Genomic DNA, 20,698 nt, shown 5'->3' with positions numbered 1-20,698 from the left:
CATAAAATGAAACTGTAACAGATAAATATAGTACACGAGATGCTTCAAAATTGTAACAAGTACATTTTAATCATATGCAAAATACAAAGGGGATGGAGAAGAGGATAAAAAATAAGATGAAAAAATATTAAAATAACCCTAGATATATGATTATATGAGAACTGTGCTTTAAAAGGAAAAAGTTGTAACAGCTTCCTGTATAGAGGCTTGAAATTGAATTACCAAATAGTTAGTCTCAAGTGGTCCTAAATAAGTGCTCATTACCGAAATATGTCAGCTTTTATCTTACTTTATAGTTAAATCTTTGATATTATGTGAAAAGGTAGGGAAAAAAACCACAACAGATTAAATGTTTTTATAAATGCTACTCCACCCTTTCTTTTTATTAGTAGCATCCAGTGCTTACATCAATTTACTAGCCAGGAAATACAGGATAAAGTGCTTGATTCATGTAGAATTTTGAGGACAATTTCCTTATTACTGGACAGCATTTCATATAAATCAATTGTCAAAGACAAAAATGAGTGTTTATGTCTGCAAAAGATCTCAATATTTTTCTGATGTGTACAGTGCTTTAGTCATTGTGATAGGCCTCTCTGTTTTACAGTCTCAAAAAAGAGCCACAGAACTTGATTCATTTCTCGTAATTGTATTTCTTAATACTTACTGTTTGTATTTATTAGTTTATTACTGATGTTTCACTAGAGGGGACTTGCATTTTGCTTCAGCAAAAAATGTGGTTGCTATGTTTAAAGATAGTCCAAAAATATAACCAAAACATGGGAAAGTGGGATCCTTTTTGACTGCCTGTTGTCTGTCTGTATGCTGTCCACAGTTTTCCTTAAGAACATCTTTCTAACCAAAAAGTCAGTTTCATTGTCGAAGTCTAACAAGAATGTTCCTTTCAAATTCCATCCTATATCAATCGACAGATCTGATTGCCATGGTAACAGAAAGGAAACACTTTAAGTCTTCTCCTCAGAAACTGCTGGCCCATTCTGAAAAGATTTTAACAGCAGTGTTTCTTCTCGTGAACCACTGGATGTGTCTTAATCAAACTTGGTGTGACACATCATTATAAGGTTCTCTCCAAAATTTCTTTGAATGGGGGCACTAAATGGCCCCTTTTGGGGCCACTAGGGCTAAAACTAAAAATTTCTTCAATCGGCTTCTTCTGAACCGCATAATGTATCTTCATGCCTGTAGCATTGCTATAATGTCCTCTCATTAATTTGTTCCAATGGAGGAGATTGCCTCTTTGGGCCACTAGAGCTGAAAATACAAAACTTCTTACCATAAACTGATAAATGGATCTTCATTAAAAATCCATCTTCATTAAACTTGATCTGTAGCATCATTTTAAGATCTCTCCTACATATGTTCAAGTTGAGGCACTTGGCCCATTGAAGTGGCTGCTAGAGCTAAAAGTAGAATTATTTTTTTACACTTTTCGTGAATGGCTGGATGACTGTTCATCAAACTTGGTCTGTAGCATCATTATAAGGTCATGTCCCAGATTTCTTCAAATGAAGTTGCTTGGTTCTTTTTAGGGGACACCTTGGAGCTAGAAATAGAAAAAATAAGTAAGTCCTTGTATATATATCTTGAACTTTCTTAAAATGGTAACACATTTTTGGGCCATCACAGCTTTTATTTTAATGAACTTCTTAAAGGATTTTCACCAAACTTGGTCAGAAACAAGGTTAGATGGTCAAGGTACTCTTCAGGTGAGTGACTTTGGGCCTTTTGTTATTGCAATATTTAAAAAAAAAAATTAAAATGAATCTGTACTGAGCTGACTGCTTAATGAATGTTGTGTAGCCTAATGTTGACAAAAAATAAAATTGCATAACTGCATTTCTAAGTCAAAAATAGGTAGGTGAATATCATTTAGAAAAAATTATTAAGTAGAGTGTAGTTCAAGATATATTAGATATTAGCTCACCTGAGCTCAGGATGATTCTTTTACAATCATTGGATGTCCATCTCAGTTTGTCCTTCGTCCATCTGTCGTCTGACTGTCCATCCATCAATCCATCAATTGTGTTTTCTTCAAATTTTTTTATTTACAGTGAAACACCGCTCGCTCAAAGTCGCAAGGGGATGAGCAAAATGCTCGAGTTATCCATGGTTTCGAGCGACCAACATACGAAGAAAATTGAAGTTTGGTTTACCAATTGTCATCGAGACCATTTGCAGAGGAAACGGTGATGCGTAATAATAAAACACTCGTGACATTTTCAAACAACGTATTACAAACATTATTTATGATAGATCATAAATGGCACATGTGAAGAAACAGCTAAGACATTTTTAACCAGGTTTTCAATGAAAATTAGATTGGGGTATGTCGTTGGGCGGGCGGCGGCGTCAAACTGGTGTTTCCGGTCAATAACTTTTGTTTCGGTAAAGATATTTGAATAAAACTTGGTATGTATGTAGCTTATATCAAGACAAAGGCTGGGATTGATTTTGGGGTTTCTGGGGTCAAGGTCAAGGTCACTGTTACTTAAAAAATAGAAAAAGGGTTTCCGGTCAATAACTTAACTTAGGAATGAGCTATCATGATGAAACTTGGTGTATAGAAAACTTATATAAAGTTGTAGCTTGGGATTGATTTTGGGGTTTCTGGGATCAAGGTCAAGGTCATTGTTACTAAAAATAGGGTTAGGGTTAGGGTTGTGCTTTAAAGTGGTGCACTGTGATTCAGTATACTTTTTTATTCTTATGAAAAGTGTTGAAAACCTGGTTTCGTGGCATTGCCGCGTTTCTTGTTTTTTATTTGAAATACTGAAATTGAATTCGCAATTTTCTTCTCCAAATTACGATCTCATAATATTGTCTCAATTTTATGAAAGGGCTTTATTTGCCTGCAAACAACTGTTGATTAAAATATTAAGATCTCTTAATTATCTTCTCGATCCCGCAGAAAAAAGTAATAATTAACAACAATTTTGATCAATAAAATTTTTCTTCCACCTTTCATCAATAATTAATCTCATTATCAGATCAAATATACCGACAAACAAACATTTAAGATAGTCGGGGAATAGATCATGCAATTCTCACGACGTGCGAATATTTTGAATTAACCGATACATTCTGACCGCCGAAGGTGTGAAAATTTTGACACCTCTGCTCGAGTTTGCCATAAGCAACAAAGAGTAAATTAATACGCAGGGACCAGGTGTCATGCTCGAGCGATCGAGTTATCGATGCTCGACCCAGCCATGGTAATTTCACATAGAAAATAGAAGGAAATCGGCCGGGACCACATGAATTGCTCGAGCGAGCCCGGGTGCTCGAGTCATCGATGCTCGAGCGAACGGTGTTTCACTGTACTTGAAAGTTTTCATAAAACTAGTATCATTTCACATTTGTTAATGGGCAGAGTAAATAATCCAGATCACTAGGTCCAAGGTCAAGGTCATAATTGGAGGTCAAAATGTCAAAAAGCTTAACTTATATTGTCTATATAGCTAAACTGCTTGGAAGATTTTCATAAAATTTACATCAATTGTTTATCCTTTATATGTAATCCTCCATTGTTCCATATTATTTCTCCCATGTTTCTTTAAAAATAAAATTGTATGATCTGAAATAAAGTATTGGATTTTAAAATACCATACCGTATTGATGAGGGAACCACTTAATATATCATATATCGTGCATTGAAAAGGGATGTTATTACAATGGATCTACCAGCGAAAATTTAAAGGGACTGGCATCCTGATTTCAAATGTAAGAGTTTCAGTAATGAGCACTAGTTGAACATATGTTTTAGTCTGTATATCCCAATCTGTGTATATCTTTATCTGCAGAGTTGCATCTACTGGTGGTAGAAAGTCTTTGGGATATATTGATGGATTATATTAATGGATGATTTATCAGATCTAATAAATTTAGGTAAGTGTTTTTCATGTCTGTTAAGTTAGTCATGTTTTTTTGTCTTTTAAAAGCTTCTTTTTGTTTAGCCTGCTGGTGACAAGTGATATTCTGCCAGTGCAACCAGTGCAGGCTGACCATGGTCTACACTGTTCACTATTCAGTCAGTCAATTTTTAGTGAACAACCATTAGAATAATAAATGGTACTGCCCAAATTGAGTGATGAACCAGTTCATTTTAGAAATTAAGCATGGTAAAGGTTAAAAAAATTTCATTCTTGAGATTATTTAAGTACAGAAAAGATATTATGCTTCCTTTATTGGCCTTAACGAATCATTTCAGAAACATTTCTAAAAGATTCAGAAGGCAGCAGTACTTTCTTTTTCTTTTCCTTCTTTTCTTTCCAACCACGTTGAATGAGATTGACACTAGCTGACACTATTCGGGGTAAAATACTGCCTTGAACATGAGATTCAAACTCAGTACCTTGGCAACCAAGAATTGCAGCATTTCCTATTTCAGCTATTTGGGAGGGGCTGGGTAATAAATAAATTCATAATACAATTTAAATTAGATACAAAGAAAAAGGCGTATGTTATTTCAATTATCACATACTACAGTTGTATAAATTGGTCTAGTATTCTAAAATATTTCAAAGGTTGTTTAAAATTATGATTGATGGTAAAATTTGTGAGAAAATTGTTGAGACTGTTGACTGCTAGCTATACATGGACATATTTCTGTCTGTTTTTAAATGTCAGACAGAACTTCATGAAGGTCATTTTGCAGTGACAGATGATGCATAGTGCATGATTTTCCATAAAACAGAATTGTAACATGTTGTTGTGTTAAACAAATAAGGAAAACATTACAGTGATAAAAAAAAAAAAAAAAAAAAAAGTTTGTTGCCAAGGCAGGTGAAAGAAAGCGATAACCTCTGATATGATGTCAGAATGCTGCATGATGACTCTAACAAATGAAGTACAGCGTAATTTTATGCCCAACTAGGAAGAAGAGGGGACACAGTGGTTAGACTTCATAGGAAGACTGCATGGGGTCAGTTTTGGGTAAGTAAATGGTCAAGGTCACAATGACCTGGAAGGGGAAAACATTTTCAATTGATAACTAAAGAAGTCTTGAAACTTTATATAGGATAACCTGTGGTCAGTAGAGACCCTTCTTGTTTTTAGGGGTCAGTGGTTAAAAGGTCAAGGTCACAATGACCTCGTGACTGAAAACAGTTTCTGCTGAATAACTAAAGAAGGCTTTGGTCTTGAATCATCAAACTTCATAGGATTTTTGCCTGTGGACAATAAATGGACCTAATTGCTTTGGGGGCAGTAGGTCAAAGGTCAAGGTCACAGTTACCTTAAGACTGAAAATGGTTTCCGCATAGTAACTTGAGAACACTTGGGCCTACTGGCTTCAAACTTTATAGGATGATTGCCTGTGGTCAGTAGATGACCTGTAATATATTGGAGTTCTGTAGGTCAAAGGTCAAAGTTACAGTGACCTTGAGACTGAAAATGTTTTCTGCTCAGTAACTTAAGAACCCTTCAAACTTCATAAGATGATTGCCTGTGGTCAGTAGATTTCTTTTATGGTTTTTGGTTTGGCAGGTCATGGTGATCTCGAGAGACTGAAAATGGTTTCTGTTGAATAAACACTTTGGCTTACAGTTCTCAAACTTCACAGGATGATTACCTGTGATCAGTAGATTTCTTTTTATTGTTTTTGGTTTGGCAGGTCATGGTGATCTCAAGAGACTGAAAATGGTTTCTGTTGAATAAACGCTTTGGCTTACAGTTCTCGAACTTCACAGGATGATTGCCTGTGGTCGGTAGATGACCCCTACAGTTTTCAAGATCTGGTCCAGTTGCTCTGCATCTGAACTCGGAAGTAAGTCAGATAATAAACCATGCAAAGACCTTCATTATTTGCTAAATAACAACAGAAAACAACTGGTGACAAAGTGAATTTTTCGACTTGCAAAGAATACAGCCACCAAAAACAAGATATTTATTTAAAAGGACTCGGAACAATTGACGCCAGTCTAGGGAATCCTTGGAGAGCAATTATACCTTAAGTGGGAGGGAATGGCTTTAACATTTTGTGAAATATGACATATTATAGATAATTGAAACATGTTTCCGGTGTTGATATTATTATTAATCTAGAACAGATGCTTTTGTTTCATGTTGATCAAATATTTATTGTCAAATAAACTGACATCAATGAAATGTAAACAGACATTTTCTCAAATGAGTCATGCATGTTTTATAAAGATTGCATGATTTGCAAAGTGCATTTTATGTGTACCCACTGTTTAAAGCTACTTGCCCACAGTTTGGGTGAAATTTTTCAACATGTTCATTTCCACCAAGTTTGGCATAGAAGGTATATTTGATGCTGAAAAATGATAAAATGGGTGAAATATAATTTATATATCGGTAAAAATGCAAGAAGAGTGTCATTTATTTGCATTATTTCAAAAGCGTTGTAACGGTTTACTTCCTTATGTACAATAGTTTTGGTTATTTATAAGAATATTTTACAAAAATCTTATGTCAGTAAGTTTGAACCACAGTTCACTTTCAAAGAAATCACTTTTTATGGATTTTTGAGAGAAATTATTTTTCACCTAAAATGTATTGGTTAGTTCCTTTAAAGGCGTATTTTAAAGGCCAGTTCATATTCATGAGGAACCGAAACTGAAACCAAACAAAAAAATATTAGAATGTATTTTAAACCGGAACAAAAAAAAAAAGGGAGAGTAAAATGAAGCTGAATTTAAAAGGTCCTGCATGAGTTTTATATTGAATTCAGTCTGAAAAGGTGAAAAAGGTCATGTTTTTCCACAATATTGGCTGATTTACACATTTTCACCCGGAGATTTGGATCAAAATTTGGTGAAGATATGAAAGACCAAGTCCGTTCCTAAACAGACAAAAAAACGGCACCTGCTTAGACTCTAGGTTCAATGTATTGTGTGAGGGCAGAGAGTAAAGTAAGTCATTCCTTCTGCATCTCTGTTACATACAGGGGTATTGTCTGTTACATGAAGGGAAATTGTTTGTTACATGAGGGGAAATTGTCTGTTATATGAAGGGAAATTGTCTGTTACATGTGGGGAAATTGTTACATGAGGGAAAATTGTCTATTACTTTTTTAGGAAATTGTCTGTTACTTTTGGGGAAATTGTCTGTTACATGAGAGGAAATTATTTATTATACTTTAATATAGAAAATAAATGCTGACACACTTGCAGTATAAATGAGTGCCTTGTCATGCTGGACAGGATTGATTCTGCCATTGCGACCAGTGTAGATCTTGATCAAACTGCACATCTGTGCAATCTGATTATGATCTGGCACTGTTCACCATTCAGTCAGTATCTTTTGGTAAGCGCTCCTTTTAACAGTTAATGGTACTGTCCAAATTGAAAGATGGGCAAGTTTATAGTAGAAATTTAGCAGGGTAAGGGTTAAAGATTAGAATCTTGGGTATTCTTCTGTAGATTACAGTGTAATATTCTCAACAATTCTGAATTTGCAAAATTTAAGTGCTGTCCTCTCCAGAGCGGCCCTCTCTTAAGCAAAAACCTCTCTATATATATCATCAAAATTTCCCTAAGCTGAAATATACTATCAAATTTACCACTCCAGAACAACAACCACTACAATCAGTCAATAATTGTATTTCAAAAAGGGTTTTGCTCTACAGAGGTTGCATTGTATAACAAACACAAATATTATCTAATGAACAGTATTACAAAATGGCTGTAAAACACAATAAAAAACCTTCATCTCTGTGGATTAATTTTTTGTTTGGGTTTTTGAGCACTGATTGATGTAGGAGGTATTGATAAGAAAGTAGGTTTTGCCTCTATACGCCTAACATGCATGTATTTTATCAGATAAAAGATTAACATGATGTATATGCTAACCCTTGAAGACTCTTCCCTGTCTGCTCAGGTGAACATTACTTTTACTTGCAAGGTTGTAAAATTATATTTTTTGATTTCATGTTCTTTAATATAGGTTTTATGGTGTTATATTAATTAGTTACAGAAAATTTCTCTTTAGAAGTAACACATCAGAAAGTCTTTTTTAAAATGTTTAGAAATACTTTTATTTACTATCTTGTTACTTTGTTAACAGACTTTCTCTTGAGAAAAGGGACAAATTTACAAGATATTTAAATGGCTTCAGGAGTTAATGCGCAAAATTTGGTTTAAAGCTTTTTTTCAAAAGTATATACATGTGTATAAGACAATAATGTTTCTAGGGATGAAAAGTTAGTTATAAAGCCTTTAAAATGTGCAGTTAAATATATTTTATGTTGATAATAATTAAATATTACGAAGTTCGCTTGACAAAAGAAATATTGAATAAAGTTTGTGCAGCCTTACGTTAAAATTGTGCTCTTCGAGAAAAGCAGTAGTTTCCAAAAATCATTCATTCTGATTATATATTAAGTCACAGCTGCAGAAATGAGATCAATTTTCCCTTTTTACTTATCATCATTGCATCTCAGTTAAATAATTTACCTCTATTCAAATATCTGTGCAGTGTATTTTATCTTATGTAGACATGTTTGTGGTTTAATAACGCACTTGTTTTATTGTGCACACTTGAACATATCAAGTATTGAAAGTGGATAATATCAAGTGGAAGATTTCTTTTTTTGGACTTAAGATTTTGATACTTTTCTGTTGATGCTTGGACTTGAAGTTAAAAGGTAAAAATATATTTTTGTTTTAGGTAAATTTGTTTTATTGTAATGTACATGTATTTTATATATCTGTTTTTACTTGACCTATTCATATTGTGTAACATGTCAAGGCGTTTATTGCATAGCTCAGTAGGGTCTGAGAGTGCACATCTATGGATCACTGGGACACAAGATCAATCCCGAGGCAAGGCGTATGTTCACTGTGACAATATATAAAAGACATTGTGTCAAAACTTATTTTGTCCTCTACCTCTGATTCATGTGGGGAAGTTGGCAGTCACTTGTGGAGAACAGATTTTTACTCGTACAGAAGTCATGAATACTGGTTAGGTTCACTGCTTGCCATTACATAGGAAAAATGGCACTTAACCCAAAGCAAACAGAACGGGGTGTTTCATAAAAAATCAAAATGAGTTAAAGGGTTATTGGACAATAAAAATAACTATCTTGATGTTTATTTGTCTGCCAAACATTTCTTTTATTGAAATAGTAGATATTAAGTAATGTTCAGTTAAAACTGGGCTTACAATAGCAGCATAGTTCTTGTATGTACTTCAGTGCAATTGTTTTTAGATCACCTGGTAAGGTGAGCTTTTGTGATCACCCTTTGTCCATCTTCTGTGCATGCGTGCGTCCGTCAACAATTTCTTGTCTGCACAATAGTGGTTTCATGTATGATTTTATTTTAACCAAACTTGCACAAAACTTGTGTCACTATAAGATCTCGGTTCCTTTCATAACAGGTTCATTAATGGTTTGATTTTAACCAGACTTGCATACAACTTGTATCACCACAAGATCTTGGTTCCTTTCTGGAACTGGCCAGATTCCATAATGGGTTCTAGAGTTATGGCCCCTGATAGGGCCAGAATTAGCTATTTTGACCTTGCCTGCAAAATAGCAGCTTCATTTATGATTTGAATTTAATCAAACTTGCACAAAACTTGTGTCACCATAATTTTAAGATCTTGGTTCCTTTCTTGAATTGGTCAGATCCCATCATGGGTTCCAGAGTCATGGCCCCTGGAAGGGTCAAAATTAGCTGTTTTGACCTTGTCTGCAAATAGTAGCTTCATTTATGATTTGATTTTAACCAAACTTGGACATAACTTGTATCACCATAAGATAACGATTCCTTTTTATACGCCCCAAGGGACGTATTATGTTATCACCTCAGTGTCCGTCCGTCTGTCTGTCTGTCTGTAGGTTACCAGTTTCCCTTCCACTCTTTAACTGTTGAACCCCTTAAAGGATTTCAAAGAAACCTGACACAAATGTTCACCTCATCGAAACGACGTGCAGAGCGCATGTTTCGGATGGCTCACTTAAAGGTCAAGGTCACACTTAGGGGTCAAAGATATTTTATTTGAAGTAACTTTAAGAAACTATATTTTCTCAAAATTCTTTTGATTAAACTTGATTATGATTTTTAGCTTTGGTCAGGTGAAGCTTTTAGTATGGTCTTTTGTCTGTCATCCGTCGTCCGTCCACAATTGAGCTTGTGTTCACAATAGCGCTTTCATTTCTTATTTGATTTGAACCAAACTTGCACATAACTTGTATCTCTATTAGATCTCGGTTCCTTACGAAAACCAGCCATATTGCACGATGGGTCTTGGAGTTATGCCCCCTGAAATGGCTAAAATTGCAGATTTTAGCCTTGTGTTCACGATAGCGCTTTTATTTATTTTTGCATGTTCACCAAACTTGGTCAGAAGTTAGATTGGTGAAAGATCTCGGTTCCTTTCGAAAACCAGATGGGTTGGATAATTTGGGCCCGAGTTTCGGGCTTTGAAATACGGGGACCGTCCATATTTCGCTATCTTTGACATGCAGTAGTGGCATCATTTCTTATTGGATTGTTACCAAAGTTGCACAGGACTTGTATTTTATTTAGATCTTTGTGTGTTTAAAAGAAAATTTAGAAAATTTGTTCAAATTATGGCCCCAGGGTCAAAATTGGCCCCACCCCAGGGATTACTTGTTTTTAGCTCACCTGAGCAATGCTCAGGTGAGTTTTTCTGATCGCTCGATGTCCGGCGTCTGTCGTCCGTCGTCTGTCGTCTGTCGTCTGTCAACATTTAGCTTGTGTATGCGATAGAGGCTGTATTTTTCAATTAATCTTCATGAATATTGGTCAGAATGATAACCTTGATGAAATCTAGGCCGAGTTCGAAATGGGTCATCTCGGGTCAAAAACTAGGTCACTAGGTCAAATCAAAGAAAACCTTGTGTATGCGATAGAGGCTGTATTTTTCAATTAATCTTCATGAATTTTGGTCAGAATAATAACCTTGATGAAATCTAGGCCGAGTTCGAAAATGGGTCATCTCGGGTCAAAAACTAGGTCACTAGGTCAAATCAAGGAAAAACCTTGTGTATGCGATAGAGGCTGTATTTTTCAATTGATCTTCATGATGTTGGTCAGAATGATTGCCTTGATGAAATCTAGGCCAAGTTCGAAAATGGGTCATCTCGGGTCAAAAACTAGTCACTAGGTCAAATCAAAGAAAAACCTTGTGTATGCGATAGAGGCGGTATTTTCAATTAATCTTCATGAATATTGGTCAGAATGATAACCTTGATGAAATCTAGGCTGAGTTCGAAAATGGGTCATCTCGGATCAAAAAACTAGGTCACTAGGTCAAATCAAAGAAAACCTTGTGTATGCGATAGAGGCTGTATTTTTCAATTATTCTTCATGAATATTGGTCAGAATGATAACCTTGATAAAATCTAGGCCGAGTTCGCAAATGGGTCATTCGGTTCAAAAACTAGGTCACTAGGTCAAATCAAAGAAAAACCTTGTGTATGCGATAGAGGCTGTATTTTTCAATTGATCTTCATGAATATTGGTCAGAATGATTACCTTGATGAAATCTAGGCCGAGTTCGAAAATGGGTCATCTGGGGTAAAAAAACTAGGTCACTAGGTCAAATCAAGGAAAAACCTTGTGTATGCGATAGAGGCTGTATTTTCAATTGATCTTCATGAGTTTTGGTCATAATGATTACCTTGATGAAATTTAGACCAAGTTCGAAAATGGGTCATATGGGGTCAAAAACTAGGTCACTAGTCAAATCAAAGAAAAACCTTGTGTAATGCAGTAGAGGCTGTATTTTTCAACTGATCTTCATGATATTTAGCCAGAATTGATTACCTTGATAAAATCTAGGCCGAGTTCGAAAAATAGGTCATCTGGGGGTCAAAAACTAGGTCATTAGGTCAAATCGAAGAAAAACATTGTGTATGCAATAGAGGAGTATTTTTCAATTGATCTTCATGAAATTTGGGCAGAGTGATTGCTTGATGAATCTAGGTCGAGTTTGAATATGGGTTATCTGAGGTCAAAAACTAGGTCACTAGGTCAAATTAAAGAAAAATCTTGTGTATGCGATAGAGACTGTTTTTTTTCAATTGATTTTTATGAAATTTGGTCAGGATGATTGCCTTAATGAAGTCTAGGTCGAATTTGAATATGGTCATCTGAGGTCAAAAAACAGGTCACTTGGTCAAATCAAAGAAAAAACTTATGTATGTGATAGAGGCTGTATTTTTCAATTGATCTTCATGAATTTTGGTCAGAATGATTGCCTTGATAAAATCTAGGTCGAGTTTGAACATGGGTTATCTAGGGTCAAAAACTAGGTCATATCTAAGAAAATGCTTGTTTTATCACAAGAGACCAATTTTTTGGTTCAATCTTAATGAAAATTGGTCAGAATATTTATTTCCATGAAGTCACAAGGTCAAACATGTTTTACACTGTTATGGTGTGTTTCTTAGGTGAGCGACCTAGGGCCATCTTGGCCCTCTTGTTTACATAGACTTGTATAGGAAAATCTTTAAAAATCTTTTTGTCTGAAACTACAATGGCTAGAGTTTAGATATTTGGTGTGTAGTATTGTCTAGTGGACCTCTACCAAGAATATACAAATCGTGGCCCTGCAGTCAAAATTGGCCCCGCCCTGGGGACTACTTGTTTTTACATAGACTTATATAGGAAAATCTTTAAAAATCTATTTGTCTGAAACCACAATGACTAGAGCTTAGATATTTGGTATGTAGCATTGTCTAGTGGACCTCTACAAAGATTATTCAAATCATGGCCCTGGAGTCAAAATTGGCCCCGCCCCAGGGGCTGCTTGTTTTACATAGAATTATAGAGGGAAATCTTGAAAAATCTTTTTGTCTGAAACTACAATGGCTAGAGTTTAGATATTTGGTGTATATCATTATCTAGTTGACCTCTACCAAGATTGTTCAAATCATGGCCCTGGGGTCAAGATTGTCCCCGCCCCAGGGGATACTTGTTTTTACATAGACTTATATAGGAAAAACTCTTGATTTAAAAAAATCATAAAAAATAGAAGACATGATATTTGAACCTGGAGAAAAAAAATACTTAACTATTATGATTTTCATCAAGGATTGCTTTGGTTGAGATGTTGAGTGTGTGGGCCCAACCGGGTTGGCCGAGCCTATATTGCACCATTATCTCCTGTGAAACTGTTGAGCCAAATTTAAGGAAACTTTACAGGAATGATCCTTGGGTGGTCCTCTACCAAAATTGTTCAAATAACATTTTCAGTCATTAACTTGTTCTCCTACAACCATAGTGCCTCATTGGCTTGTCAGGTGAGCGACCCAGGGCCACTTGGTCCTCTTGTTTGACTTTCTTATCCTTAAGTGCAATGATAACAGGTGAACGATATAGGGCCATTATGGCCCTCTTGTTTTCTTTTTATTTGCTTTTATTAAAAACAAATAAATGAAAATCCTATCTAGAGCGTTATGTTTTTATTCTCTGGACCTTCTTTTGCAAACATTCATTACTCACTTAGCCATAACCTTAGGTCAACATTGTGTTCCATAGTTTTATGCTAGCAACAGCTTGAACTGTACATGATTAATTAAAATTCCAGGTTTGGTAAAAGTGACATTCTCTGGTGTTCTTTTTACTCATTTCTTTCCTTTTTATATCAGTTACATCTTGTTATGTCTCCCCACCTCAAGGGGAGACATATTGTTTTTGCCCTGTCCGTCCTTCCGTCCGTCCGTCACACTTCATTCCGGTCAACAACTGGAGAATCATTTGATGTAGAACCTTCAAACTTCATAGGGTTGTAGGGCTGCTGGAGTAGATGACCCCTATTGTTCTTGGGGGTCACTCTGTCAAAGTTCAAGGTCACAGGGGCCTGAACATTGAAAACCATCTCCGATCAATAACTAGTGAACCACTTGACCCAGAATGTTAAAACTTTGGTCATGAAGTGTAGATGACCCTATTGTTTTTGGGGTCACTCCGTCAAAGGTCAAGATCACAGGGGCCCGAACATTTAAAACCATATCCGATCAATAACTTGAATACCACTTCACCCTGTATGTTGAAACTTCATAGGATGATTGGCCATGCAGAGTAGATGACCCCTATCGATTTTGGGATCACTCTGTTAAAGGTCAAGGTCTCAGGGGCCTGAAAATAGAAAACTGTTTCCGATCAATAACTTGAGAACCTCTTGATCCAGAATGTTGAAACTTCATAGGATGATTGAACATGCAGAGTAGATGACCCCTATTGTTTTTTGGATCACTCCGTCAAAGGTCAAGGTTACAGGGGCCTGAACATTGAAAACCATTTCCGGAAAATAACTCGAGAGCCACTTGACCTAGAATGTTGAAACTTAATAGGATGATTGGAGATGCAGTATAGATGACCCCTATTTATTTTGGGGTCACTTGATCAGAGGTCAAGGTCACAGGAGCCTGAACAGTGACTTGAGAACCACCAGGCTAAGATTGTTCAAACTTAGCGGGATCACTGGACACGCCAAGTAGATAATCCCTATTGTAGCAACCATCAGTGTCTCTTTGACTTTTGTTCTTGACCCCTATTGACTTCTTGCCTATAGGACTTTGCATTGGGGGAGACATGTGCTTTTTTACAAAAGCAATTTCTAGTTTGAATTTCTTTTTGTTTTGAGCTTTTAGTTTTAATTGATAGATTACATATTGCTGTCAATGCAGGCTGATCATAATCTGCACTGTTCGTTATTCAGACATGAACACTCCTTTGAATGATAAGTGGTGCTACCCAAATTGAATGTTGGACTGGTCTATAATAGAAATTTAGCAGGGTAAAGGTTAAATAGTTCTAAGTAATCTATCAAAACACATTTATTACCTGAGTGGAAACATTTTATGAAATGTCTTGATTGAATTTTCCACATGTTCTTGCCACTTGTAATAAAACTTTCAGATTTTTCTGTAATAAACGTTGCAATAAATACATTTTAGACACATATTGACATATGGATATTATATGTTGTGATTAAAACATCATAAACATTCTTTATCACCCTCTGATTGTGGAGAGGTATAGTTTCGGCATTGTCCATCCATTTGTCCATTTGTCTGCTTTTCTTTTTGTAGTCTCCATCCTGCTTTTTGCAAGAATCTTGGCCCATTTTGGACTTAGAAAATAAGATTTCTTGGTTAAGTTTTGTGTTTAGGTCAGCTTTTCTTCTAAACTATCAAAACTATTGGTTTAAAACTTGCAACACTTGTTTATCATCAATAGCTGACTCTTTACAGCAAGAAAAATAACTCCATCCTGCTTTTTGCAAGAATTATGGCCCCTTTTGGACTTACAAAAATATCAGATTTCTTGGGCAAGTTTTATCTTTAGGTTAACGTTTTTCCTTAACGGTCGAAGCTATTGTTTTAAAACTTGCAACACTTGTTTACCGTCGAAGTCTGACTATGTACAGCAAGAAACATAACTTCATCCTGCTTTTGCAAGAATTGTTGCCCCTTTTGGACTTAGAAAATCAGATTTCTTGGTGAAGTTTTTAGTTTAGGTCAACTTTTCTCCTTTAGTCAAAGCGTTTGCTTTAAAACTTGGAGCAGTTATTTGCCGTTAAAAGCTGACTTCACAGCAAGCACCATAACTCTATATTGCTTTTTTGCAAGAATTATGGCCCCTTTTGGACTTACATTATCATCGGTATGAAATTTTTTTCATTTATACAGTGTCAGAAAATCAGATGAGCATCTGCACCTGCATGGTGGTGCTCTTATTCTGTCTATCTGTCTTTCCATAGCTGTATTGGAGATACAGTTAAAATAAATAAAAAAAACAACATTTGACTGCTATTGAAAAATGTTGCCCTGCAAATTTCTCTGGAGTTATTGCCCCTAGTACTTATATAATGTTTTCTGTGTAGAGCATTCCTTTGCAGATCGCTTAGGTCTATTTCTGTTATGGGGTATTGCAACCAAGCTTTATACATATGTAGCTTTCTTTTAACCACAGCCTTTTTACCAGATACTGTGAAATCATTAATATTCGTGGGGGACTAATTTTCGTGATTGAGTCAATCCACGAAATTTAATCCAAAGGAAGAAGTAAAATTCCCATCCATTCATTTTATGTTCAAAAGTTGAAATCTACGAATTTATATCCCCACGAAATTGCTGTATTGACCAAAACCTCGAAATTTCATGCCCACGAAATTAAATAATTTTACAGTATATTGCAAGCTCAAACAAATTTCAAGGATACTGTAACAGTAAAAAAAGTAATACGATAAAATTTATTTATTAAACGAAGGCGAAGCGCAAAACTGTTGTAAATATGTAAGAATGAGATACAATAGTTTTGCACTCAGCCCATGTGTTGCTATATGTTGCTATCTCTGTAATAAGAATAGAATAGGTGATCAAAACTAATTCAAAAGAAATTCTTCAAATTTTGTGTTGTTTCCTCAGACATGAAAGTAGTGTGTTATGTTGCAGCTAACATGGTTAAGCTATTTATTTTATCTTGTTGTGCAATATTTGATTGATTTCGCATAACGATAGCTCTTTTGAAGTGATGTTGTAACTCTCAGTTTTTGTGATTGTTGTATCAGAAATGAATAAAGATTTTGTAATATTGATTTGCCAGAACTATGGATGCCTATAGTAGTTTTTGTCCTGGATGTACTGTATTGAAAGGAATAGTATTTAAAATACAGTTTACGATGTTATATATGTGAATTAATTAAAACATTAATTTTGCAGTATCAAGTCTGCTAGGTTTGGTGTCTGTTGGAGTGGAGTAGGAGGGTTGGGTGTGTGTAGTGTAGTCAGAAGGAAAAAGCAGTACTAATTAACAAGGAAAATAAATGAGCTAGGTTTCTTGAGGGGAAATAATTGAACACGATCTTGTGGAACATTGAGAAATAAGTGAGGTTTGATGGAACAGGGGGAATTAATTGAGTAAGGTCTAATATACGAAACATATTGAAATTCCTGAGTAAAGTCCTATGGAACATGGGAGAATGATTGAGCTAGGCCTTACTGAACATGGGGAAATAGTTGGGCGAGGTTTTATGGAATAAAGATACATAATTGAGTAAGGTCAGGGGGAAATTACTGAGTACAGTCCTATGGAACATAGGAGAATAGGTAAGCAAGGTCTTACTGAACAAAGGGGTAGTTGGGCAAGCTTGGTTTTATAGAACAAAGATACATAATAATAGAGCACTGTCTTTTGGAACATTAGGAAATGATTTAGTAATGCCTTAAAACATAGGGAAATAAATGAATAAAGTCTTACTGAACAAGGGGAAAATTTTGAGTAATGCAGTTTACAGAACAAAGGGAAATAATTGAGTAAGGATATAATTATATGAACAAAGGGAAATAATTTGATTTAAGGGCTTAAGGAAAAAGGGGTATAAATATGTAAAGTTTTGTGAAAAGTTGTATAGTCCGTGGGGAAATGATTTAGTATAGCCTTATAGAAAAAAGGAAGTAATTGAGCAACGTTTTATGGAATGAAAGAAAATAATTTAGGTTTTATGGAACAAGGGAAGTAATGTAATTGTGAATGGCTAAAGGAATTATTACAGGCATATTGATGAGCATGAATCAGCAAGTAACATATGTATCTAGCATTTGCTGATCAGACATACCTGGTAGATAATAATTTACTGGAAAAAGCTTTAAAATTAAAAAAAAAATGGTTGGTGGCAATTGACATTTTTATATGCTGTAAAATGAAAGAGTGCTTGAAGTCTGCATAAAATATTTTATGCCATCCTCTGGCATGCAGAAGTCCCATGTGATTCTTGGACAATTTCTGTACAGAAAGATTTGGAATAAGAGGCAATAGTCTGTGTTCAGACCGTATGTTTTGTTCATAGGAGATAACTCCTGAGGCTATTTAAATTTTGTATAATTATGTCCCTTTTCTTCTCTCAGAGCTAAGACTGATAAAGTCAGAATATATAACAGAATTATTTTTTTTCTAAAAAACAAAACAAAGATTATCAAGTCGGTAGCCAGACTAAAGAGGCAACGTGTGAACACTTGGTTTTGCTGCCTGTGTGATTCCAGATGATATAAAAATACTTTATGGACATGAAATCAAAATTTTTAGTCCTGTTTGTTGCCTTATAACCTGTACTGTGTTTGGTGCACTATATACTTATATTAAATGAAAATATCCTGTACGTGCCTGTCAGACATTATTTTTGGTACGGTGTCTTATCTCCATTTTTGAGTCGGCTAAAGGCTGAAAGCCTTTTGACGAGTCCTTGCTATCCAACGATTCTCTAAATGGACCGAATAACATGTGAAGGGATGTAGTTCCATTAGATTTCTCAAATTTCAAACAGTTCACTGCATGAATGAAGTTAAGTTGTGTCAATTCCCTTTGCTATGACCAATATACGATGTAATCTGTCATATTTATACCCCCACCAAACATTATAGGAGGCAGTTTTGTCGCGTCCTGTCCCGTCCCGTCCCGTCGCGTCCCGAAAACTATTATCTCAGTTATTACCAAATGGATTTGATTCAAACTTAAAATACATGTTCCACCTTATCACCCACATCATGTGACACAAGGTGCATAACTCTTGACACCAAGTTTTCATGAATTATGTCCCCTTTTACTTAGAATTCAAGGTTAATTTTGTTGTATTTTCACTATATCTCAGTTATTACTAAATGGATTTGATTCAAACTTAAAATAGATGTTCCACCTCATCACCCACATCATGTGACACAAGGTGCTTAACTCTGACCTAAATATTTTATGAATTATGTCCCCTTTTACTTTAAATTTAAGGTTGATTTTGATGTATTTTCACTATATCTCAATTATTACAAAATGGATTTGATTCAAACTTAAAATAGATGTTCCACCTCATCACCCACATCATGTGACACAAGGTGCATAACTCTGACACCAATTTTTCATGAATTATGCCCCTTTTTACTTAGAATTTAAGGTAAATTTTGATGTATTTTCACTATATCTCAGTTACTACTGAATGGATTTGATCCAGACTTAAAATAGATGTTCCACCTCATCACCCACATCATGTGACACAAGGTGCATAACTCTGACATCTAATTTTTCTTGAATTGTTTCCCTTTTACCTAGAATTTAAGGTTAATTTTGATGTATTTTCACTATAATCTCATTCTGATTGGCTTAGAGCCAAAGGGAAGTAACCCTTTTTTAACTTTTGTACTGAGTTTCTTCCCCTTAAATCCCAGGAATTAGTCTATTTTTAGAAATCCTATTTTTAGATTTTCAGTATTTTAGGTATTTTTCTAACTTTTTTATTATAAGTCCTATGTAGAAAGTAAAAACATTTTTCTGTGGTAACATGGGTCGTTAAGACCCTTTTTTGTATTCACTTTTAGTGTATCTCTAATATTAGAGATTTAATATATTTACTTGTATTACTATACTAGTATTATACTAGTATTACTTATATGTGGAAGCCCAGGATGAAGTACTCCAAAGTATTTTTAAGATTCCTTATGGTTTCCATTCTTCTGTGACAAGACCATATGAAGGGGGTATGAGTCACTCCTGTGACAGTTCTAGTTATGACTTGTAATTGTGCAATTCTCGAATGTAACTCATTAAGCATAAATGTGCATTTTAAGAATTGCGCAGGCTTACAAAGCTTGGGTAACATCCAGCGAAAGACAAAAAATAGTTCCAGCAGGGCTCCAGATAAGATGCGTATTAGCGTAAATTACGTATAGAAATAATGCAAATACGCATGTCTAATAATTTCTAAGCGTATAAAAACGTATATGAAATTACAGAAACGCACACAGTGCTTTTTTAAAAACAAAATCTGAATCGTCTGGATGCGTTAGGTAACATAGCCGATCAGCCTTAATTCTCCCACATTGAACGTAAACACGCATCGTATGATTTCTATAAACTTTGCGTGGGTTGAATTTTGCAGTCAGTAAACGGATAAATTATCGGAAGAAGAAGCTCTTACTGGTTTGTTTAGTTACTATTGATATTAGAAATGATTTTAATTCTTATTTTTCGAGAAATAAACAAATCGGCGAAACATTAAATTGTATTTTCTTGTAGTTTTTGAATTCGAAAGTAGATCATCTATGTTTGGCGAAACGAAACAACTTTTTTTATGAAAAGATTTAAATATGAGGTAATTTAACCGTAAACTTCAATGTCAGATACTGCCAATTGCTGCTAAATGTCTTCCAGGGTGGCCACCGACTCTGGAAAACAGGGAAAACAGGGAAAAAGGCTAAAAAAAATTCCCTGCATGGAAAATTCAGGGAATTTGAAAATTTTGAAAATATCAGGGAATTATCAGGGAATTTTTCAAAAATTGAAATAAAAAATTTAAAAGACTGTATAATTATGTCTTGGCTACTGGTGGTTTCTCTTCTTCATAATAGTTACATTTATTTTATATACCGTAATACAGAATACTATACTTAGCAAATGCACTCACTGTTTGATGATTCTAAAACTGTTATTCATCAGCTATAAGAGATACGTTTTTGTTTCTGAAATGGGAGAAGTTAAAATGGAATTGAGCAACCATTGCCCCAGAGCTCAAATACTAATACATTGTACTTTGAAAGCAAGCAGAAGTTGTTACACAACTAAAAACTAAAATGAATTGAGTGTCAGTACATTACTGACATTAACAAAAGGTATACCAACATTTGAATCATGCATTAGAAGCACCTGTGTATTGGTAGTAGTTGCTTGTTAGACTTTTGCTAGTTATTAACAAA

The 20,698-nt window shown here is 35.0% G+C and overlaps 1 protein-coding gene across 3 annotated transcripts in view; it reads left to right on the top strand.

Annotated features, from left to right (window-relative positions):
• The first annotated feature begins 8,521 nt into the window (after positions 1–8,521).
• LOC123559719 (pleckstrin homology-like domain family B member 1) overlaps positions 8,522–20,698 on the top strand; it is a 204,683-nt gene continuing 192,506 nt past the window's right edge. Inside the window, exon 1 of one of the 3 annotated variants that reach the window (XM_053552415.1) lies at positions 8,522–8,626. The gene's annotated coding sequence lies outside the window, so the exon portion shown is untranslated. The remainder of the gene's footprint in view (positions 8,627–20,698) is intronic. The other 2 variants (XM_053552414.1, XM_053552413.1) reach the window with 2 other exon arrangements.

Source organism: Mercenaria mercenaria, chromosome 10 (assembly GCF_021730395.1).
Source record: "Mercenaria mercenaria strain notata chromosome 10, MADL_Memer_1, whole genome shotgun sequence".
NCBI lineage: Eukaryota > Metazoa > Mollusca > Bivalvia > Venerida > Veneridae > Mercenaria > Mercenaria mercenaria.
Note: the sequence above shows the minus strand (reverse complement) of the source record. Positions and strands in the feature narration are given on the sequence as shown.